Raw genomic sequence first — 20,083 nt, 5'->3', positions numbered from 1 at the left:
TGCTTTCCTTATGAAAAACGAACAAGGGTGTGGCATGGCAAGAACCGTTTGCAAATTCTAGTTTCTCAAGTATCTCAGGTATGGATGACATTGATGCTTTCCGTCATCCATCACCATATTCAGAAGAGCTTGCTCGCTATATTGTGACATTTTGGTTGGTCTTAATGCCCAAGTATTGCCTGACTATGAGTTTTGGAATTTCACAGGATTATTTCATACATTATGCATATCTGAGTCAGCCATTGAGCCAGCCAAACCTGGGCTGTACCGGTAAAGAATGTACTTGTATGACATGTGTGTGTTTGTTTGTTGCATTCACAGGACCCTAGGTAGATACTAATGCCAGTGTACTGGAAGAAGCAAAGATCACCAGTGTCAAAGCAATGATTCTTCAACATCAGCTTCATTGGACTGGTCATGTTGTGTGGATGCCTGATTAATGTCTTCCAAAGCAACTACTGTACTCTATTCAGAACTTAAAAATGGAAAGCATAATGCTGGTGGTTAACAAAAGAGGTTTAAAGACTCTCTCAAGGCAAATCTTAAAAAATGTAGTATAAACACTGACAACTCGGAAACACTGGCCTGCAAGTGCTCCAACTGGAGAACAGTCTTTACCAAAGGTGTCATGGGCTTTGAAGATGCTCGAACTCAGGATGAAAGGGAGAAATGTGCTAAGAGGAAGGCACGCTTGGCAACCCCTCACCATGATCAGCTCCCGTCTGGAAACCTATGTCTCCACTGTGGAAGGATGTGTGGATCCAGAATTGGCCTCCACGATCACTTAGGACTCACTGTTTAAACTGTGTTTATGGAAGACAATCTTCCATAAACCAAAGAAGAAGAAAGCAAGCAGAATTCACAGTGGTGTGTGCATATTGATAAATCTTGCACATTCTTCAGGTAGGGCAAGAATGCACATCCTCAATATCCAGCAATGAATGTGCTTCGTTTCTCTTCCAGGCAAGGCTGGCCCACCCATGAGTCAACATGAGGCGACTGCCTCAGGTGGCACAGTATCTACAGGGGCAGCAGACCCTGATGTTGTAGATCTTTATTCCCCTCCCTTGTTCCTGGTGTAGCTCTTCAGTCACCCCTTCTTCCCATGGTTTGGTTCACCTCAGATGCCGAATTGTCTTGCTTCCAGGCCTCCATCAGAAAAGAGAACCGCACAGTATGCTAATTTGCGGAGGGGCCTGAAGATGGATGGCTAAGCGGCCTCCTCTTGGCCCGCTATCAATCGGAAGCAGACGATGCTGAGGCACATGAGTCCCACTCGGGCCTGTGAACCATTCCACAAGCTCTATTGTTCGGCAGAAAAAGAAAAAAGAAAAGCCTTTCAAAGGAGCTTGTAAACAGCGGCTCCGCCCAGCAAACAAAGCCGCCCTGTAGCAAAACGTTATCTCGGCGATAAGGAGCTGGGCAAAGCCCACCGTGGTCGCCCCCGTCAGAAACCCCCACCCCGCACGGCCCTTCCCGGGGAAGGCTAGGTGCCAGCGAGCGCGGGGTGCGGGGTAGCGGGGCCAGGGGAGGCCTGGCGCGCGCAGGGATTTTAAGACGTGGAGGCAATTTTAAGGCACAGGCCTCTCTCTTCTTTAATAAAAACATGAGTCAGCGGCTGGCGTGGGCAGCGGATTTTCTAAACATCCCCTCATATCCTGAGAAAGGGGAGAGCAGAGAGAGGAGGGAAAAGACGGGAGGGGCGGAGAGGGGAGAGAGAGGCCAGAATCGAAAGGAGGCGCGTTCACACGCACACACAAACAGCAGCGTGTGAGGGAAGTTTCACGGCTTAATTCGTAAAAAGTCCAGTCATGAATTAAAACGCGCACGCTTTTGGTGCCTCTTGTTTTTATTTTGTTTGGCGCCTGGAGCTTTCCCAGAGGCTCCCCTCGCCCTCTCCCGCCCAAATTCGGCGACTGAAGTTCTGCTGGTGTCTGTCTCCTCGTACCCCACCTTGGGGCCGACGGAGGTGTTTGTTGTGTCTACCCCACTGAAGCGTCTTTGCGTCTTCCCTCTGTCTTTCCCAACAAGAAAGAAGAAGTAACTCGATTCAGCCTTATTCCCCTGCCCTACATCTTTCTTTGCGAGAGTGGACCAAAAAAAGTTTGAGCCAAGTAGAAGTTCAAGCACGCGCGCACACCATTCGTGGCATCTTTTTCTGAAGGAAAATAGAAAAAAGGCTCCGGAGCTGCGAGAAAGCCGCGGAGCCTTGGATGCTGGCGAATGCTCTGGGGGGTAATAAAATGCGCTAGAGGCACCAGCAAGGCAGCCGGCGCGCTGGACAGCGGGGACACCCCACCCCCACCATCGCCCAGTCCCGCCTCTCCGGGCTGCAGACGACTCTCCCTCCCCTCAGGCTCTGCAAAGGGCTGCGCAGCTCAGCCGAAGGAAGCTGGGGTCGCGTACTCAAAGCAACGGGGGGAACTTCAGGAGAAGGATAAAAGAGAGAGGTGAAAGTCCCCGCAAGTTCCGGGCGCGATCTGGCGAAAGCCGTCCTGCCCCCTCTGCGAAGTAAGGTAAGCGCTAAGCGGTCTCTCTCCTTCGCTCTCAGCAGCTCGCCTCCTTTTCCCTTTTCCAGTCTGCGAATGGAAACTCTCCTTTAACAAATCCAGATGTGGAGAGCCCGCAGCCTTGTTCCTTTTCCCCATGACAAGTTTCCAAAAGGCCAAACCCAGCCAGTTTCCTTTGCAGACGCCTGGATCCTTCGCCTGCATCTCTCGCTTTCTTTCTCCGCTGCCTTCCCAAGGCGCCGGGCAGAGGGGATGCGGTGCAGGACCTCCCCACCGCCCCCTTTGCTGCTTCAGGGGGCTGCCTCTTGCAAGAGGGTCGGAAAGGAGCTGAACCCCTCAGCCCAGCCGTCACAAGGAAGACGGTTCCGGGGATTGAAATGGGGCTGTCTCCTTGCCTAGCCTCTTCCTCCCCACCCCAAACTCCTGGGATGCCCCTCTATGGACGAACTGTTCTCAGCATCCTGCAGGCTCCAGAGTAGAGCCGGGTGGGGAGGAGGAAGCCTGTTGCTTCTTGCAAGGTCTGGTAAGGAGAGGCAGCAGTGCTCCTGCATCTCCCTCGCTGTGCTGTGTGTTGCCCATCTATCTATCTGTGCAAAGGATCTAAGTCAGTTCTAAGTTATGGGATGCACAAAGTGCTATTATTGGGTCTGTCTTTTCTTTCTTTTTCCTTTAATCAGCAGAAAGAGAATGCCTGTGATCCTGATGCCTGAAAATAACTTTCTGAGGCTCAAAACTTCTTGGAGCTTAGATTCCTGGGGTGGATAATGGATTGATTGGACAGAGAAGGAGAATCTTTTCCCATGACTGCCACTCTAACATCCGCAAGGAACATCTGTCTTGCATCAGAACAGGCTATTTGTCTGTTGAAAGATTAGATTCTAACCCATGTCTGGGGTTAGAACTGTTTATCATTGAAGAGTTGCAGAGGGGTCGCAGCTCACCATTGGCAGGAACTCCCCAAACCTGTAGGTGGGAGGGTCAGCAGATGTCAGTTGGACTAGTAGTGCACAATCAAAATGTGGTTAAGTGCTGATTTGGACACTTGGTTTACTAGCTGGAAAGATAACAAACAAATTTCTTACACACCCTTTCACACAAGAGCAAAAGCACCAAGCACTTTAAAAGATCTTAAGCAAAGTAGAAAGGAGGGACTCTCCTGCGCTTAATGTTACCTAAATTGGCAGAGAGTTTGCCTGGATGTTTCAGAAGTGGTTGAGAGCCCTCATCTTTATGCGCTTCCATTGCTGCACCAAATGTCACTATATCTTTATGCTAAAAGCTGGCAAAGCCATTGGTCAATAACATTCCCCTCCCCAAATGACAAAAGGTTGTTTCAATCAGTAGAAGGGCTAATTTGGGAGGAAAGGTGGGAAACAAATTTAATAAATAAATGTATAGGTTTCCTTCACTATATCCCATTTTTGGTGACTTTTCATACCACAAGTCTACCTGAAACTGATTGGCACCTCCTTCGTAACCACAAACTGTTCTCTCCCTCTTTGTGTCTGTCTTGTTTTCTGTTCCAGCAACACCTAAAATACTTCTAAAGCCTCTCACTTATGCCAATATGATTTTCTATGCCTACAAAATCTAATAAGCTTATATATAGGCATATATGTTGGTGCAAAATGAATAAAACCCATTCTTGTGCACTTTGATTGGAAGTATCTCTCCATGGTCTCTAGGCAGAAAGGTTTTCCATGTCACTTGCTTCTTAAGCTTTCCTTCCTTCCTTCTCTATTTTCAGAGGAACCATGACTCTACCTATGGTTCCTTCCCGACATCTGCAGTTCTTATACATGGGACTAAAATTCCACTAAATGAACTCACACACTGGTGCTTCTCAAGGTGTAAGACAGATACACCGGGCAGTAAGAGACATCACCTGTTGCTGTCATACTTTGCATCTCTGTGCAAGGAACTAAACTACTTTAAGTTTTAGGGAAGAGGCTGTAGCTCGGTGGTACAGCACACGTTTTAAATGCGAAAGGCGTCAGGATCAGTTCCTGGTATCTTTAGATAGTGCTGGACTCCTGACCCCAAACCCTGCTTTCCAAAGGGCCAGTGAGCGTTGTCGAAACTGAGCTAGATGGACCAATAGCCTGACTTGCTGTATAAGGCAGCTTCCTATGCCCCTTTGCACGTCCCCATTCCTATTTATTTTTGCTGCAGCCACTAGAAAAATGCCATATACCATATACTAATGCCATATACCAGTACTTCTCATATTATTTTTACTCAAAAGAAGGTTTGGACTAGAGTTCTAATAATTTGCAATTGCGCATCTCTACAACCCAACACTGATGTAGATACTGTAGACAACTTGCTTCTGCTTAGCATGATCATTTTTACTGTTTTCACAGTCAACAATCCAAAAGCTATGTTTTTACTGAGCACCAGTAAATTGACTGATGATTTGCAACTATTGTTAACCACATATGCTTATCACTGTTTGATAAGCGCGTTCATTGTGATCCTTACTGGAAGCAGAGTTTCTGTTGTGACTTTCTTGAGTGCCTACACTGTCATTTCATTATAATGTTACAATCATAACAATATGGTGAGGTTCTCTACTTAAAAAATAATTTTGGAAGGGACAATAAGGACCATCTAGTCCAACTCCCTGTGATGTAAAGATATGCAGCTGTCTCATGTGGGGATCAAACCTACAACCTTGCTGTTATCAGCACCACACTCTAACCAACTGAGCTATCCACTTGGATTGGGCTATTCCCATCCAGCAGTGCTGTGCCCGGTGCTATACCACCTGCACTGGCTCCCGGTGGAGTATAGGATCAGGTTTAAGGTGCTGGTTTTAACCTTTAAAGCCCTATACGGCCTAGGACCCTCGTACCTACGGGACCGCCTCTCCTGGTATGCCCCACAGAGAAACCTACGATCTGTAAATAAAAACATCCTTAAGGTCCCAGGCCTCAGAGAGGTTAGGCTGGCCTCAACTAGAGCCAGGGCCTTCTCGGCTGCGGCTCCAATCTGGTGGAATGCTCCCCGCAATCTGGTGGAATGCCTCCCGCAGTTTGGTCAGACTCATGCTGGTAGCTTCGAGAACACTATCCAACCATCTCGTCCTCTGTCTTCCCCTTCTCCTGGTGCCCTCCATCTTTCCCAAAGATTTATCTTAGTAGAACTCATAAATCATAGGCCTGTTCTCTTATTCTCCTCTTCCTCACATTGCTAACCTCTCTGCTGACACTTAAGCAATCCAAAGACCCATTTCTAAAAGTCTACCACCACCCAGACATCTGGTATAGTGCAAGCAGCTGGTAGCTAGAAGAGAACATTGCAAAAGCTCTTCTGCATAATTTGAAATGCTTATGGTTGGGCATGGGGACTTGAATCCTGTCCATTGTTTACACATGTCTGTTCAAGATGCAATAGTGCTGAAAGGTGTTCAGGGGTCTCTGGTAGTAATGCTCCTGGGATATAAAGCTCCATTCCAACGTCAGTCTTCTAATCAGGTCTTGATTTGTGTCCCTACTCCATGTGAGCTACTGTCACAACTAGAAGTAAAGCCTCTGTATCAGTTGCTTGAAGACGATGGAAAATAAATCTCTGTCCAGAAGTGTGTAGTGCCTTCTCACTGGCCTTTTGGGGTGGGAGGGTGGGGTTGCAATACATATCATTTTCATGGACATATATTCTTGTTGTCTGTTCATTTTTTTAATTGGGCACTATTTTATGCTTGCTTTTTGGGGAGAGAGGTGGAAGCCACCTTGGAAACAAATGTTTGGAATGAATAAACAACCATATTTCTTTCAAATATGTTTTATTTTTATTTGTTGTAAACTGTTTAGAGGTTTTTTTATTACAATCAAGCAGTGTTTTAACTTTGTGAAATGAAATGAAAATGAAACAACTAGCTATATAGATAGATTGCTCTCACTGTGGCCCCACAATGTGTTTGGCGAAAAAAATAGAGCAAGGGAAACAATAGTTTCATTACAAACAAAGGAAGAACCTTTTCAAGAACTGATCTTTTCATTAGAGAAAAAAAAGCAGAATAGATAGCAAACATCACCCTAACAATGCAGTTATCTTCTACTCTCCTCAAATTTCCTGGACTAGGATAAGAGATCAGGATGACTCAAAAAAGTTTTCTGTCAGCATTGTTTACATCATTTGCTCCAATAAAGAACTGTCCTACTTGCTCAGTGTTTGTAGTGAAAGTTTGCATTCATAAAAATCTAATAATAAATGACACAGATGCTGCCTAGTCATAGGATCAGTGCTCTAGCAAACCATCCAAAGAAAAATGGCAAATTCATAATACATTTCAAAATAGCACAGGGCCATAATTCTCAAATACATTTTATTATCTGTATCTCACACTGTGATGTTAACAAGCAGGTTTTCAATATAATAATAATAATAATAATAATAATAATAATAATAATACCACCACACCCATGTGGCTGGGTTGCCCCACCATTCTAATTCATCCTCAAGAGCCACACACACACACACACACACACACACACACACACACTTATTTATAATATTGTTTTAAAGTTATATTTATTTGCACTTGAAAGTTAAAGTTGTGCATTTCACAAAACATGTTTAGTTTGCACAATTTGGCCAAATACAGATTTTTATGGGTGGCCTTTTTTATTCCTTCTAAGAATGCATAATATTTTGGCAAGGTAAAGGAGAAAACCAAACTGAAACATCCATTGGACTGGGAAACAGTAGAGACAAAGGAGCAATGAATGAAGGAATGTGTGCTATTTTCCCATATTTGAATATTATTATACTTGAGGAACATGTATGGAGGATGATCTTGCAAGTAATGGGACAATAAGACTACAAGATTTCATAGGGCAGCATCCAAGTACCGGTAATTTGTCTCATCAATGCAAGGATTTCTCCTTGTGCAATGAAACCCTTCCCTTTGTGTGCCCCACACACAACGCAGATCTTCTCTGAGCAGTACAGCTTCTCTCCACTCCATTCCCATGTATGCTGCTTACTTTGCCCCTGGCATCAGTGCCAGCTTCACCTTCCATCCTGGTGCCACCTCCCTTGTTGGATCAATGTCTCAGCTTGCTTAGCCATGTATGGCACCTGCTGCAAAAGAGAAGACCTGAGTTTGAGGCTATCACCCAGGGGAAACCAGGACATTTCTGTTCCTAGGAGAAAAATAATTCTGGAAGATAATCCTAGAAGTTTCCAGTGGGATGGAATGGGTTCTAATTGCTGATTTTTTCAACACCTCACCATAACCTGGCTTCCATGCTTGGATAAGCCTTTGTTGCATCTGCTTGTTTAGCAGAAAACTATGGCCAGAAGATAGACTGGAAGCTCAACAGGGCTAGTCATTGGTACAGGGCCACTTTTTTGAGCACTACCTTCTTTTTCTTGGTGTTTGCAGTATTTTAAGGAGCTGTGACTAAATTCTTAATGCTACCGAGAAACAGTAATTGGCACCAATTAAATTGCTACATTCATGTTTGAATTGCTTTAACTGGCGAGACACACTGTCTTATTTATACTGAAAGTATGTTTGCTTTGTGGTTTGCTCTGAATCAGGGCCAGGAGAAACTAAACCATCTTGAGCCTCTTTCTCTGAAGGCATATTCTCCCTTTGCAAGCTGGATGCCACCTCAGTTCCAGAGTACTGATTTATTCATTTATTTTCCCTCCAACAAGCTGTAAAATAGAATACCTGCTTGTCTGAGGCTTGTGCATTCTCTCTCTCTCTCTCTCTCTCTCTCTCTCTCTCTCTCTCTGTGTGTGTGTGTGTGTGTGTGCTGTCCCTCTTTCTGAAAGTACTGCAGATTTCCCCCTTCCAAACTTGGGAATTTTCCAATACATAGTTGCAGCTAGGAGAAGAATTCTTTCAAGATGGGGAAAACAGGCCATTAACTCTTCAGTCCTCAGAGATCCAAAAATCACATCTTGATTCAAATGCTCAAAGTATAAGTACATGAGAAGAGCCCTGCTGGATCAGACCAAAGCCCGATCTAGCCCAGTATTCTGTCCCCACAATGGCACACCAGATGCCTATGGGGAACTCCCATGCTGAGTAATAGCTATACGTAGTTGTTGGGATTGTGTACTAGGAGAGTTGTGTCATCAGTATGAGACCCAGTTCTGTTTCACTGTGATATCTGAATCAGGACTGGGCCAGTGTCTGCATGCAGTGCAGGCCTGGATGAGGGCTGAAACTGAAACTGAAATATGATATGACAGAGGTCCTGCAACCAGTGGTTCTACTTTGCAGGGTAAAGGTCAGTTACCTGTTCTGGATGGGGTTGCATTCCCTCTGAAGGAATAGGTATGTATTCTGGAAGCACTGTGTTGGGCTGCCCTTCTGCTTGATCCAGAAGCTGTAGCTAGTGCAAAATGCAGCAACATGGCTTGTGGCCAGGATTGCCTTGTTATGTATCAGCAGGGAACTGAGGGAACTGCTAAAATGCTATTGGTCCGAGCCTAAGATTGGTCCGAGCTTAAGATTTTATTGTTCGTGTACATAAAGCCCTAAAGAACTTTGGGCCAAGTTAGCTGAGGTACCACGATATACCTGCCTGTTCAATGCAGTTACATGTGCAGGTCCTTCTTGAAGTGCTGCATGTGGCCAAAGGTACATTCTATGGCAGTTCAGACCAGGGCCTTCAACACAGCAGTACCTGCCCTGTGCAACACACAGCCCACTGCAACTACAATAATATTGATAACATTTTGTCAGGTGCTAAAAAGTGCATTATTTATACATGCTTCCCCACAAGGATGTTTATTTGCATGAAGTAGCTGGATGCTTTTTAAGAACAGTTTCACCTGTTTCTAGTTGTTCTGTTTTTATTGTTGTATGCTGATGTACTATGATGATGATGCTAAGTGGGCTTATAAATATACCTAATAAACAAACAAGACCACAATTTATGAGTGCAACTTGAGCACAAGAGCACTCTCTCCACTTGCACTACCCTGTAGCTGGTATTCAGAGACATACTGCTCTCTGTCTGTAAGTATATACTAGGGGTAGTTGGTAAAGATGCATTTTAGTGTTGAGAAAGAAAAGGAGACTTGAGATTTGATTGGCTGTAGTTATGTTCCTGGTAAGCACTGAGAGTTAGGTTTGTTTGTTTGTTTGTTTGTTTGTTTGTTTGTTTGTGTGTTTCTTTGCTTGCTTGCTTGCTTGCTTGTTTACTCCAAGGATGTCAGATTAGGAGGTTAAAAATAAGATATATTGCAGGGCTATGGGGTCTGTGCTACCAGCTGAAGAAGGATGCAAATCACAGTGGTCTAGCTTTTTTCCTTATTATTATTTCCATACTGAGACAGTTGAGAAAAAGACTGTAAGACACTAAAGCACAACACACCAAGCTTCTAGTTCCATGCTAGATGACAGAATGACTGTGACCTGATTCAGTAACTATGTCTGTTAGCACAGAAAAAAGAGTATTTCCCCAGTTTAAAGGACGTACTGCCTGATGGACCATTTGCTAATTATTTTGCTAACTTCATGTTTCACACCATTTTCTATTTCTGTCTGTTTTCATTCCTTTTTGGCTAGAATCTGCTGGAAGTTGGTGTCATGTTGCCTTCTGCTGTTTCACTGTAGGTTTTTCCCATGACACCCCTGGTGCATTTTCTCCCTGGAAGAATAGGTATTCATATCAATGCAGAGCACGCCATGAAACAGTGGCAGCCCTGTTTGAATTAGCATCCAAGCATTCACACCTGGGATTTCCTTTCTGTATCAGTTTGAACGATCCCCTCTCTTTCTTTAGTTTGCATTGATTTTAACAATGTTTGGGTGCATTTTAGTAAATCCCAAGCTGCCTTCACAATGGCATCATTACTATAAGGGAATTGTGAGTATGTGTGAAATGCACACTCTTCCTCTCTCCCCCTTCCCCCCCCTCACACACACACAACACATGGCTCAGGTCCAAACTAGATGCGACATGAAGGCATGGGAATCTTTCCCCTGGCTCTAAAACAACTAACCAACCAACAAAACCTTAAAAGACTGTGAGTTTAAATGGAAAAATAGCAGGTGGTGTGGCTGATTAACCCTTCCTTGGATGGCTAGTTTTCCACTCAAAATCACTACCCAAACTTCTAGGGCCAATCCCTGTTAGGTAGAGTGAAGTGGTCACCTCAGGTGTTAGATGCTGGGTGGTGGGGGGAGGCAGTGGTGAAGCCCCTTCAGCCATCCACCCGAACCCACTGACTGTTGAAGGTCGGAGCCATGTGTGCTTATGTGGTCTGAGCCCTTCCCCATCTTGTCCATTTCCTCAGGCAGCAAAGTATATTGGGCTGACCCTGAAAACAGCTTTTATATCTGAACAGGGGTGGGTGGAAAGGCACAGCTAATATCCAGTACAGTGGTACCTCAGGTTACATACGCTTCAGGTTACATTCGCTTCAGGTTACAGACTCCACTAACCCAGAAATAGTACCTCGGGTTAAGAACTTTGCTTCAGGATGAGAATAGAAATCGGGTTCCGGCGGCGCAGCAGCAGCAGGAGGCCCCATTAGCTAAAGTGTTACCTCAAGTTAAGAACAGTTTCAGGTTAAGAACAGACCTCCAGAACAAATTAAGTTCTTAACCCGAGGTACCATTGTAACTATATCCCATCTGTCTGACTGAAGCGTCCTGCAAAACCTAGCAGCAAGTTTGCTGCTTGGCATTGTGCAAAAAAGCTGGAATTTCTGTGTGTGGCTGCGGCTGATGGTATGCCAGGCCTGGAATGAGTATATCTTGGCTTGTTTCCCCCTTTTCCTTCTTGTGGCTTTCGTATCCCTGAGAGATGGAGAGGCTCATGGAACTAACAGAATGTTCTCTGTGTACCAGGCCTCCTCCTGCTGCAACAGAGGGCTGTGCTTTGCTGAGGATGGGGCGGCTAACAAGCCAGTCATTTCAGTAGCATTTGCATTTTCTGTGCCACATAAGAAAAGGGGCACTTGTTGAATTGTTTCAGCAAGCAAGGCAGATGAGATGGTCTGTGAGCTGCATGCATAGTTAATAATATCCTTTTCCCCGTGGTGGCCAGTGGGGCGTGTGAATAGCGTTGTATTGCTCTCCTGCATTCCCAGTACATCACATTGCTGTTGCTTACTGAAAGGAGAAGGGGTGAGGCACAGGGAGCTTGGTGTCCAGACTGGCTCCACCACCATGCTCCATGCTGAGCTCCCCAAGCCTTGCATCTCGTCTCAGTTAAGTTGCAACAATGCAGCTCTGTTGTGAAGGCGGAAGAGCAAGGCATTCTCATCCACCCCACCCCACCACACAAGGCACTACTGTACCTTTCTAGGTGATCAATACCGAGGAGGACTGATAGAAGAAAGAGACAAAGATCAAGCAAGATCTCCCAGTCAACTGCAAAAGCCATGGCAGAAACAGTGCTACCTTCCCAGTATCAGTGCCCTGCTTACTAGGTGGGCGCGAGCGTAGATGGCTGCATTGGCTCTACCAGTGCACCCATGCAGCTCCGACTTCCTCCCACCATCTCCCAGTAAGCAGCAGTGATGTCAAAGCCAGAAAGCTAGTGTCACTTGCTTCCACCCTACCAGGCAAGCAGCTTCACACACACACACACACACACACACACACACACACACACACACCACTCCATCCTTCATACAGGCAAGCAAGAAGCATTATTACACTTCAAGGACACATTCCAGTTGGGCAAAAGCACTCAACGAGAGTGCAGAGCAGGGCAGGAGAGAATGTGGCTGGGGCAGATAGAGAGGCCTGGAGGGCCAAATTTAGTCCCCAGACCTGAGGTGCCACTCTGACCCTTGATGTAGAAGAGTGGTTTTGCTTATTTATTATAAGTATTTTTATTCCACCCTTCAATCGTATTTGCAGGGAGGCTTACAGAAATACCTTGTTCTTTTGAAATACATAATTTGCATGCTAGTTGGGTTTGCACACCTTAAGTGAAGAGAGGGGGTACATTGTGCTAGGCCCTGTGCATATATGTATTTACTCAAAGATTTACTCTGTAGAGAAATTTAAAGTGGCATGGGTGTTTTTTTAAGATTTAATGCGGAAAAGAATGAGTCACCGAAACACCTTCTTTTCAACCAAAAAGGTAGAAGCAGACCTGGAAATTAGGCCAAGCTGACACCTGACCCATTGCTTTTCCACTGAAAAAAAATTCAATGAAAATAATATATCCATGAATGTGTGGATTTGGGACATTGGGATCATGCTTGGTGATTGCTTGTACAGAGCCGAATGCTTGAATAGGGCCTACGTGTACATGATCAAGTTGCATGATCAAGAATCCTGGGAAAGGCAAACGTCCTGTTCAGTTGCACAGCTGTAGGCTTGGGTCGGACCTGCGGCTGAACTCTCAAAGGTCAGGGGCAAATCAGGGGCAGCAGGAGTGACCGTGCATCCTCCAGTAAATATATTAGTGCATGCAGATATGTTCCATGCACAGGGTTCAGGGTTCTCCTAACTGGAAGCTGCTCATACATCAGCTCATCATATTGTTACATTATTGTTAGATATACAGTGGTACCTTGGTTGTCGAATGTAATCCGTTCCGGAAGACCGTTCAACTTCCAAAACGTTCAAAAACTGAGGCGCAATGGGCTGTCAGCAGTTCAATGGAGAAAATTGAGAGATGCGCCTTGGAAGCTGTTTGACTTCTGAGGTGTGTTCAAAAATGGAAGCGGTTACTTCCGGGTTTTCGGCATTTGGGTTCCAAATCATTCAGCTTCTGAGACACTAAAAAACTGAGGTTCCACTGTACTTCCTTTTTCATCCATGTTCCACATTCCCAGGCTTTGTTCTGCATGGAAGACAAAGGGCACCTTAGCCATGCAGGAGACTTCATGGAACTTACGATCCTGCTTTTCTATTATTCTCATTTATACAGACAGAGTCTATGTGCATCTTGTACCCATGTAGGCTCTGTTTTGCTTTTATCTAATGGCGGGAGATCCAGGTTCCACCCACTCTCTGCACAGCCCTTCTGAATGCTAATCTGGATTCCTTTTAACCACTTAAAATACACTTCTTAACCTGAATGAAATGGGAACCCTGGTTAGTGTTAGTGCACTGTCCACATAAACGTAATGTTCAACCATGGTTAAGTTCAACAAGGAAAGTGAGCAGGGGAGTTCATATTGGTGAGTGCAAAATAGAAGGTGAGGCAGTGTATGTTCCTGGTGTTGGCTTTATGCCTTCCCCTGGGAAGCAGCATGAAGACATAGGGCTTTTCCAGATGACCTGTTCATTGAACATTCATCCTGATTTGTTTGTTGAAAAATTATGCTGAGGTTATATGACATCACTGTTTATTGAGCATTCATTCTGATTTGTTTGTGTGGAACTTATATGTTGTTGCCATTATCCCACATTTCCACAGCGCTTTCCTGCCCCTTTTCTTACCACAAAAATGTAGGGTTTCATTGGAAGCAGGTTTGTTTGCAAGAGCGCTAAATCCATTTTAACTGCGCAAACAAAATTTGCTGGGTTTTGATTGACTCATACCTGCAAAATAGTGACAGTCTGGAAACAGCCGCAGCACATAGCCTAACACGGGGTAGGCAACCTAAGGCCCGGGGACCGGATGCGGCCCAGTCGCCCCAATCCGGACGGTTGGGAACCAGCGTACATGAGTACAATGTGTCCTTTTATTAAAAATGCATCTCTGGGTTATTTGTGGGGCATAGGAATTCGTTCTTTTTTTTTCTTTCCAAAATATAGTCCGGCCCACCACATGGTCTGAGAGACGGTGGACGGGCCCACAGCTGAAAAAGGTTGCTGACTCCTGGCCTAACACAAAGTATCCAGAAGGACTTTGGGCAGCAACTTGAAAGGTTCATGTTACGCAGAAGTTCTCCTATGGTACTCAGATTAGGTGAACAATTCATGCTGGGAGCATACATTAATTTGAGTCTGTATATTCAGGTCAATTAGCGAGACTATAAGATCCCTTTTACTGCCTAGATTTGTTTTCTTCTCAGCACCCTTATCCTTATTATTCTTAATGATGAGGATTCAAGAGAGGGTGGATGTTTCCTGACTTTCAAATTAGCTCCCTTCCTCTTTTCCTCTTCATCTGGTCTATCATTAAAGAACGACTGCAGCTGGTCGATACATGGGAGGATGTCTGAATCTGCTCCTAGTTTAGTTTTTACCACAGTGACAAAGTTGAAGTGATTGTAACTAAGCAGCTGAAGGATGTATCCCTCCCACACACCAGTAGCATATTGGTCTTTCTTCCTTTTTGTTCTTTCCTCATGTACTCCTTAGAAAAACATTTTTCTTTAATTAATAAAAGCTGATGATGGATCACAGCTTCCTAGCAGTTTTGAATTTGTCTGACAACACAAAAACTTCTCTGTCTGTTCATTTAAAGGGAGTCTTCTCCTCACGACCAGATAATTTTTCTATCCAGTTCTCTGGTGTTTGGTTTTTTTAAAGCTTTTTCTCATCCACTTGAATTTAAACCAGTGGTGCAGTATGGTAATTTTAGATTCTGGTTTAATAGACACTCCACACCCTTAGACTGCTCTTTAGACAGCAGTGTGTATTAACTTCACTTGATCCAAAGTGTATTAAGCCAGCCCATCTGTGCTTGGACACACATCCATGCCCATTCTGCTGATCTAGGCCCCACCCATAGGTCCTGATCTGACGGCATCATTGACCTAGGTTTCTTGCTTACCAAGGGTGAGCTGGTTCCAGAAACACAAGGGATGTCCTCATCACTCAGGATGGTTCCAAACTGCTTGCATTTATAGAGAAAGTGACTTTGCGAACCCAGGCAAACCTTATGTCCTAGTTCCTGATGCCAAATATGCAGTGGGTGGGGTGGGGGAGAGACAGTTGCAGTCTGGAGGACAGACTCTGCAGATGCTGCCATGAGAAAGTGCTCCGTGCCATTAGAAGTGACAACACATCTCAAATGGAGCAGACATGCAAAATCGGCAGAATCAGAGACACAGACCAGCACTGATCTTTAAGGGCCAGTGAATGGGAGCTTAGGAACCAGTTGGAGTAGTTTCATCTATAGAGACGGCAAATCTGGAAATATGGGATAGGAGAAGAGTGTTGTGATAAACTATAGAAGTAATCAAGTGGTTGCATGTAATTGCAACTATATGTGTGTGTTTCTCTAAAATGGACTGTAATAGCAGTGGCTATAAAGTTGTGTGGAGGTATAACTAGTCCTTCCCCACTGATTTTTTATTTTTATTTTTTTGCTCCTAGCGCTATCTTCAGGAAAGCCATTCTGCATCCTCTGTGCCTGCCCTATCTATATACATTAAGATATTTTCCCATGAACAGTTCCAAGATTTCTCGTTATTCAGAAGCAAGTGAATGCACTGTGGGGCTGTTCTTTTAAAAAGAAACTGGGGGCAGAGGAAGCATACACAGTGAGCAGGGTGAATAATATCAATGCTCCAAGACTGAGGAATTATTTATAACACTGGCAGCTTGCCAAACAGATGTTCCATTTTATTTTAAACTTAAACAACGCAGGCTCCCATTTCTACTGCCCCCATAGACCCGAATGGGGTCGGGGAGCATACTATGACTTGATCCCGCATCCCCTGGAAAGCTTAGAATAGGGATGCTTTGTGCTCTCCTAAGAAATGTGGTGAATAGACTCAGAACAGCACTTTAGTATGGGATCACACATAACATATCAATCACGTGCCTGGCTTTACACTCAGAGACACTTCCACATTGGCGAGGCTGACCCACACACGTATGCACAAAAATGCAGAAAACCCTACACACACAAACTAATACAGTGGTACCCCAGGTTACATAAGCTTCAGGTTACATATGCTTCAGGTTACAGACTCCGCTAATCCAGAAATAGTGCTTCAAGTTAAGAACTTTGCTTCAGGATGAGAACAGAAATCAGCTCCGGCGGCGCGGCAGCAGCAGGAGGCCCCATTAGCTAAAGTGGTGCTTCAGGTTAAGAACAGTTTCAGGTTAAGTACGGACCTCCGGAACGAATTAAGTACTTAACCTGAGGTACCACTGTACTGAACACTTGTGAACCTCAGAGGCAGTCTGGTTTTGTTATGAGAAAATAGCTAAGATCAGAAATGCTGAGTCACACAACTGGGTCACTCACTGCATAACACAGAAAAGCACCCATCATTGTTTCCAATAGTCATTTCCTCTATTGTAACTGTGTTTCTCATTACTAGCCCTTGCCAAGTGTTTTGAAAGGTCAAGCCCTGCACTTAGCAATAAACATTCGGAAACTTGGGCTTCTTTCACATGGCTGTCACTGCATATCACATATCACATATTGTCACAGACAAATGCATGTGCCCACCTTGGTGTCACTTAAGAGCATGTGAATATAGGCAAACACCCCTTCCTTGACTTTCTTTTGCCTGCTGTCGGGAATAGGCCGTTGTAGCCAAAGCTCATTGTGAACTGCTATCCTTCACGGCTCTAAATATAGCATGCCTGTCAGTCAAAGCTCCTGAATCCCAGAATGTGGCTTTTCATCAAGGTGGAGCCTTGAGACTCCACAAGGCATGGGGACGGTGCGGTTCTTTTCCCAGAGTGGAGAGCAAGGATTGAGCCAGCCTAATGTGAAATCAGTCTTGGTCACAGATCCCTGTATCAGTAAGGGACATGGATCTTACTGTTTAAAGAAAAGAGCTATCTGTGTCCACCTGGAGTATTCCACTCGTTCTGACATGGAAGGAGGGAATGGCAGTAGAGGATAAACCGACACATCAGCGACCTGATCCACAACCCTTTGCTGTTAGCAGCAAGCCTGCTATGGGCGCTCTACCAGAGATTATCCATCAGCAAGCACATTCCAGCACAGTATGAAAGCTGCTCAGCCCTCATGATTCATTACCACATTTAGCCCATGAAACAAAGCTGTTTCTTTTCTTTGTTTCCACTGCTAGTCTTTGTGTACAGGCTGATGCTACTATTTTATATTCTAGGCATCAGTATCCTTGCCTTGGTTTTTAGTTCTCCATTACAATTACCCAAATTAAAGGAGGGTGAGTAGTGTCAGACTAGAGCCAGATTCAGCATGGTGCTGGACAGCAACAGGATCAGCTCCCCCAACACATGTATTATATATGTTTTCATTGGCATTTGAGAAAGCTTGCATTAATAAAGCAGCTCCCAGGCTGTTATTTACCTACATCAGCCTTTATGTGCATACTGTTGTACTTCCCCTTTCCACAGGATGACAAATGGAGTCTCTTTAACAGGTTCATAATACAGGGCTGGTCCTGTACAGTCAGTGAGATAGGAGGTCTTCCTGAAACTGTAACCAAACCTTTCTGCAATTCAGCTTGCTGCAATTCAGCGTAATCAGCAGGGGTGGAAACAGCCCTAAATGCTGATCCAGGATATATTAGGGACCTCCTTATTCCATGCTATCGAACCTGCTCCCTTCAATCAGAAGGAGAGACTGTCCCTTGTGTCCCACCTAGGGTGGAACCATGTATGACTGGGACAAGAGAGAGGGCCTTCACAGTGGCTGAACCCAGATGATGGAAAATCTTGCCCTGAGAAGTACGGTTGGCCCCTTCCTTCCTGTTTTGCGAATAAAGGTTGTTTTATTCTTGCAGGTTTTTTGTTGTATGTGGCAGATAAGGCTTTTATGCTTGATCTTTTATACTGCTGATCCTGTCTCCCTGGCTGGCTGTTGTATATTGTTGCTTTTTGGGGAGTGGGGGAATCTATATTTAAATGTTGTAAACTTTCCTGAGTCATGCTTGTGGATCAGAAGGGTGAGACATAAATGTTTTATAGAAATAAACAGTACTTTTTTTCTAAAAAAAATGTTTAGGAGTATTCTCATTTTCCTACTCATGTTAATAGTAATAATAATAATAATAATAATTTATTATTTGTACCCCGCCCATCTGGCTGGGTTTCCCCAGCCACTCTGGGCGGTTTCCAACAAAGATTAAAAATACATTAAAATATCACACATTAAAAAGTTCCCTGAACAGGGCTGCCTTCAGATGTCTTCTAAATGTCAGGTAGTTGTTTATCTCTTTGACATATGATGGGAGGGCGTTCCACAGGGCGGGCGCCACTACAGAGAAGGCCCTCTGTCTGGTTCCCTGTAGCTTTGCTTCTCGCAGTGAGGGAACCACCAGAAGGCCCTCAGTGCTGGACCTCAGCATCCGGGCAGAACGATGTGGGTAGAGACGCTCCTTCAGGTATACTGGACCGAGGCCGTTTAGGGCTTTAAAGGTCAACACCAACACTTTGAATTGTGCTCGGAAATACTGCCCCTCAATGAGGCCAAACTTAAATTCACAAAATGTTTAGGGGTATGCGTATCCCTGCGTACCCCCAGAAAAAAGCACTGGACATAAATAACATTGGGTGAGGGAGGGGGGGTCTGTTTCCCTTTCCTCTGCTGTTAGCCTCACAATTTTACCAATCGCTTATACTATGGGCCAAGATTCTGACCCAAATTGCAGCATCTTCCTCTCTTTGATTGTACAGGTTAGATAAGGTGGAAGTTTTTATCATTCTAAGTGGAAGTTATGCAGAAGCTGTATGCATTTTTTAAAAATCCACACAAAACCTGAAGCTGTTTATTTTGTTTTTAAAAAAATTGTTTTATTGTAATTGGCTTTCTGTTGTGTCTGTTAGTTGCTTTGAGTCATTTCCATGAGTAAAGTGACTAATTAATAATCATAACAACAATAATAGAAATAGAAGATCCCTGAGACTTTGTACATACATGCACAGAGACCACCAGCCTCCTGAGGCCATCAGTCCCAGCTTAGTTTCAGTTTTCAGACATCTGCGTTTTATCATAAATTGTTTATGCACTTTCAAAGGCTCCCCACATGTGTCTGCTCTTCTGGATTTCAATGAGGGGATGGGAAAATGGCTTTCTCGTGATAATCTGGACTATGAGTAAACATGGTGTCATGGGACTCTGAAGACCCCAGAGGACAGATGTTGCAATAATGGATGTTTAAAAAACACACACACACCAGCCATAAAATGCTTTGATTTATTTAGATTATAGAGTGGGAAAGAAATGGACTTGGAGAGGAGGCCAGGTTGACAGGAAGAAGGAGGGTTAGTGCTTATTGCAAAGGCAGATCCACATGTTAGATGGGTTGTTTTTTTTACAGTTTACCTTGGCTTGTCCCGGGAAGAATAATTTGTTGCCAAAAAGTGTGAAATGCTCAGAACTTTTTAATCAAACCAGAACCTTGCTTGAGACATTGGTACGTGCCAGAATAGTATTAGGGCTCTGACAGTGCTTCCTCGTTACACATGGGCATGTATGATCTCACTTAATGACTCAGATACATTTTTAAAAGCAAAAATAAAATGTATTTTATTTTCTTCTAATTTGTAACAGCTGTGCTCTGCTTGCTTGGCAGAGTCTCAGTCTAGCAAGGCATTGTGGGAAATCCTGAAAGTGCAGGACAGTTAAGCAGCAGTTTCAAAAATAGACATTGTTTCCAGTAGATTAGAAGAAGGCAGGATCCAGGTCCAAATTCATAATTTTTAAATGGAGTTTAATGAAGTTTTAACTTGTAGCCTTTAGTGATATGTTTTCTTTTTTTCTATTGTGCATTAATGTAGTTACGATTTTAACTTA

At 44.3% G+C, this 20,083-nt stretch overlaps 1 protein-coding gene across 2 annotated transcripts in view; it reads left to right on the top strand.

Annotated features, from left to right (window-relative positions):
- Positions 1–1,794: 1,794 nt before the first annotated feature.
- PDGFRB (platelet derived growth factor receptor beta) overlaps positions 1,795–20,083 on the top strand; it is a 76,053-nt gene continuing 57,764 nt past the window's right edge. The window contains exon 1 of one of the 2 annotated variants that reach the window (XM_028718274.2): positions 1,795–2,516. The gene's annotated coding sequence lies outside the window, so the exon portion shown is untranslated. The remainder of the gene's footprint in view (positions 2,517–20,083) is intronic. The other variant, XM_028718271.2, reaches the window with a different exon arrangement.

Source organism: Podarcis muralis, chromosome 2 (assembly GCF_964188315.1).
Source record: "Podarcis muralis chromosome 2, rPodMur119.hap1.1, whole genome shotgun sequence".
Taxonomy (NCBI): Eukaryota; Metazoa; Chordata; class Lepidosauria; order Squamata; family Lacertidae; genus Podarcis; species Podarcis muralis.
Note: the sequence above shows the minus strand (reverse complement) of the source record. Positions and strands in the feature narration are given on the sequence as shown.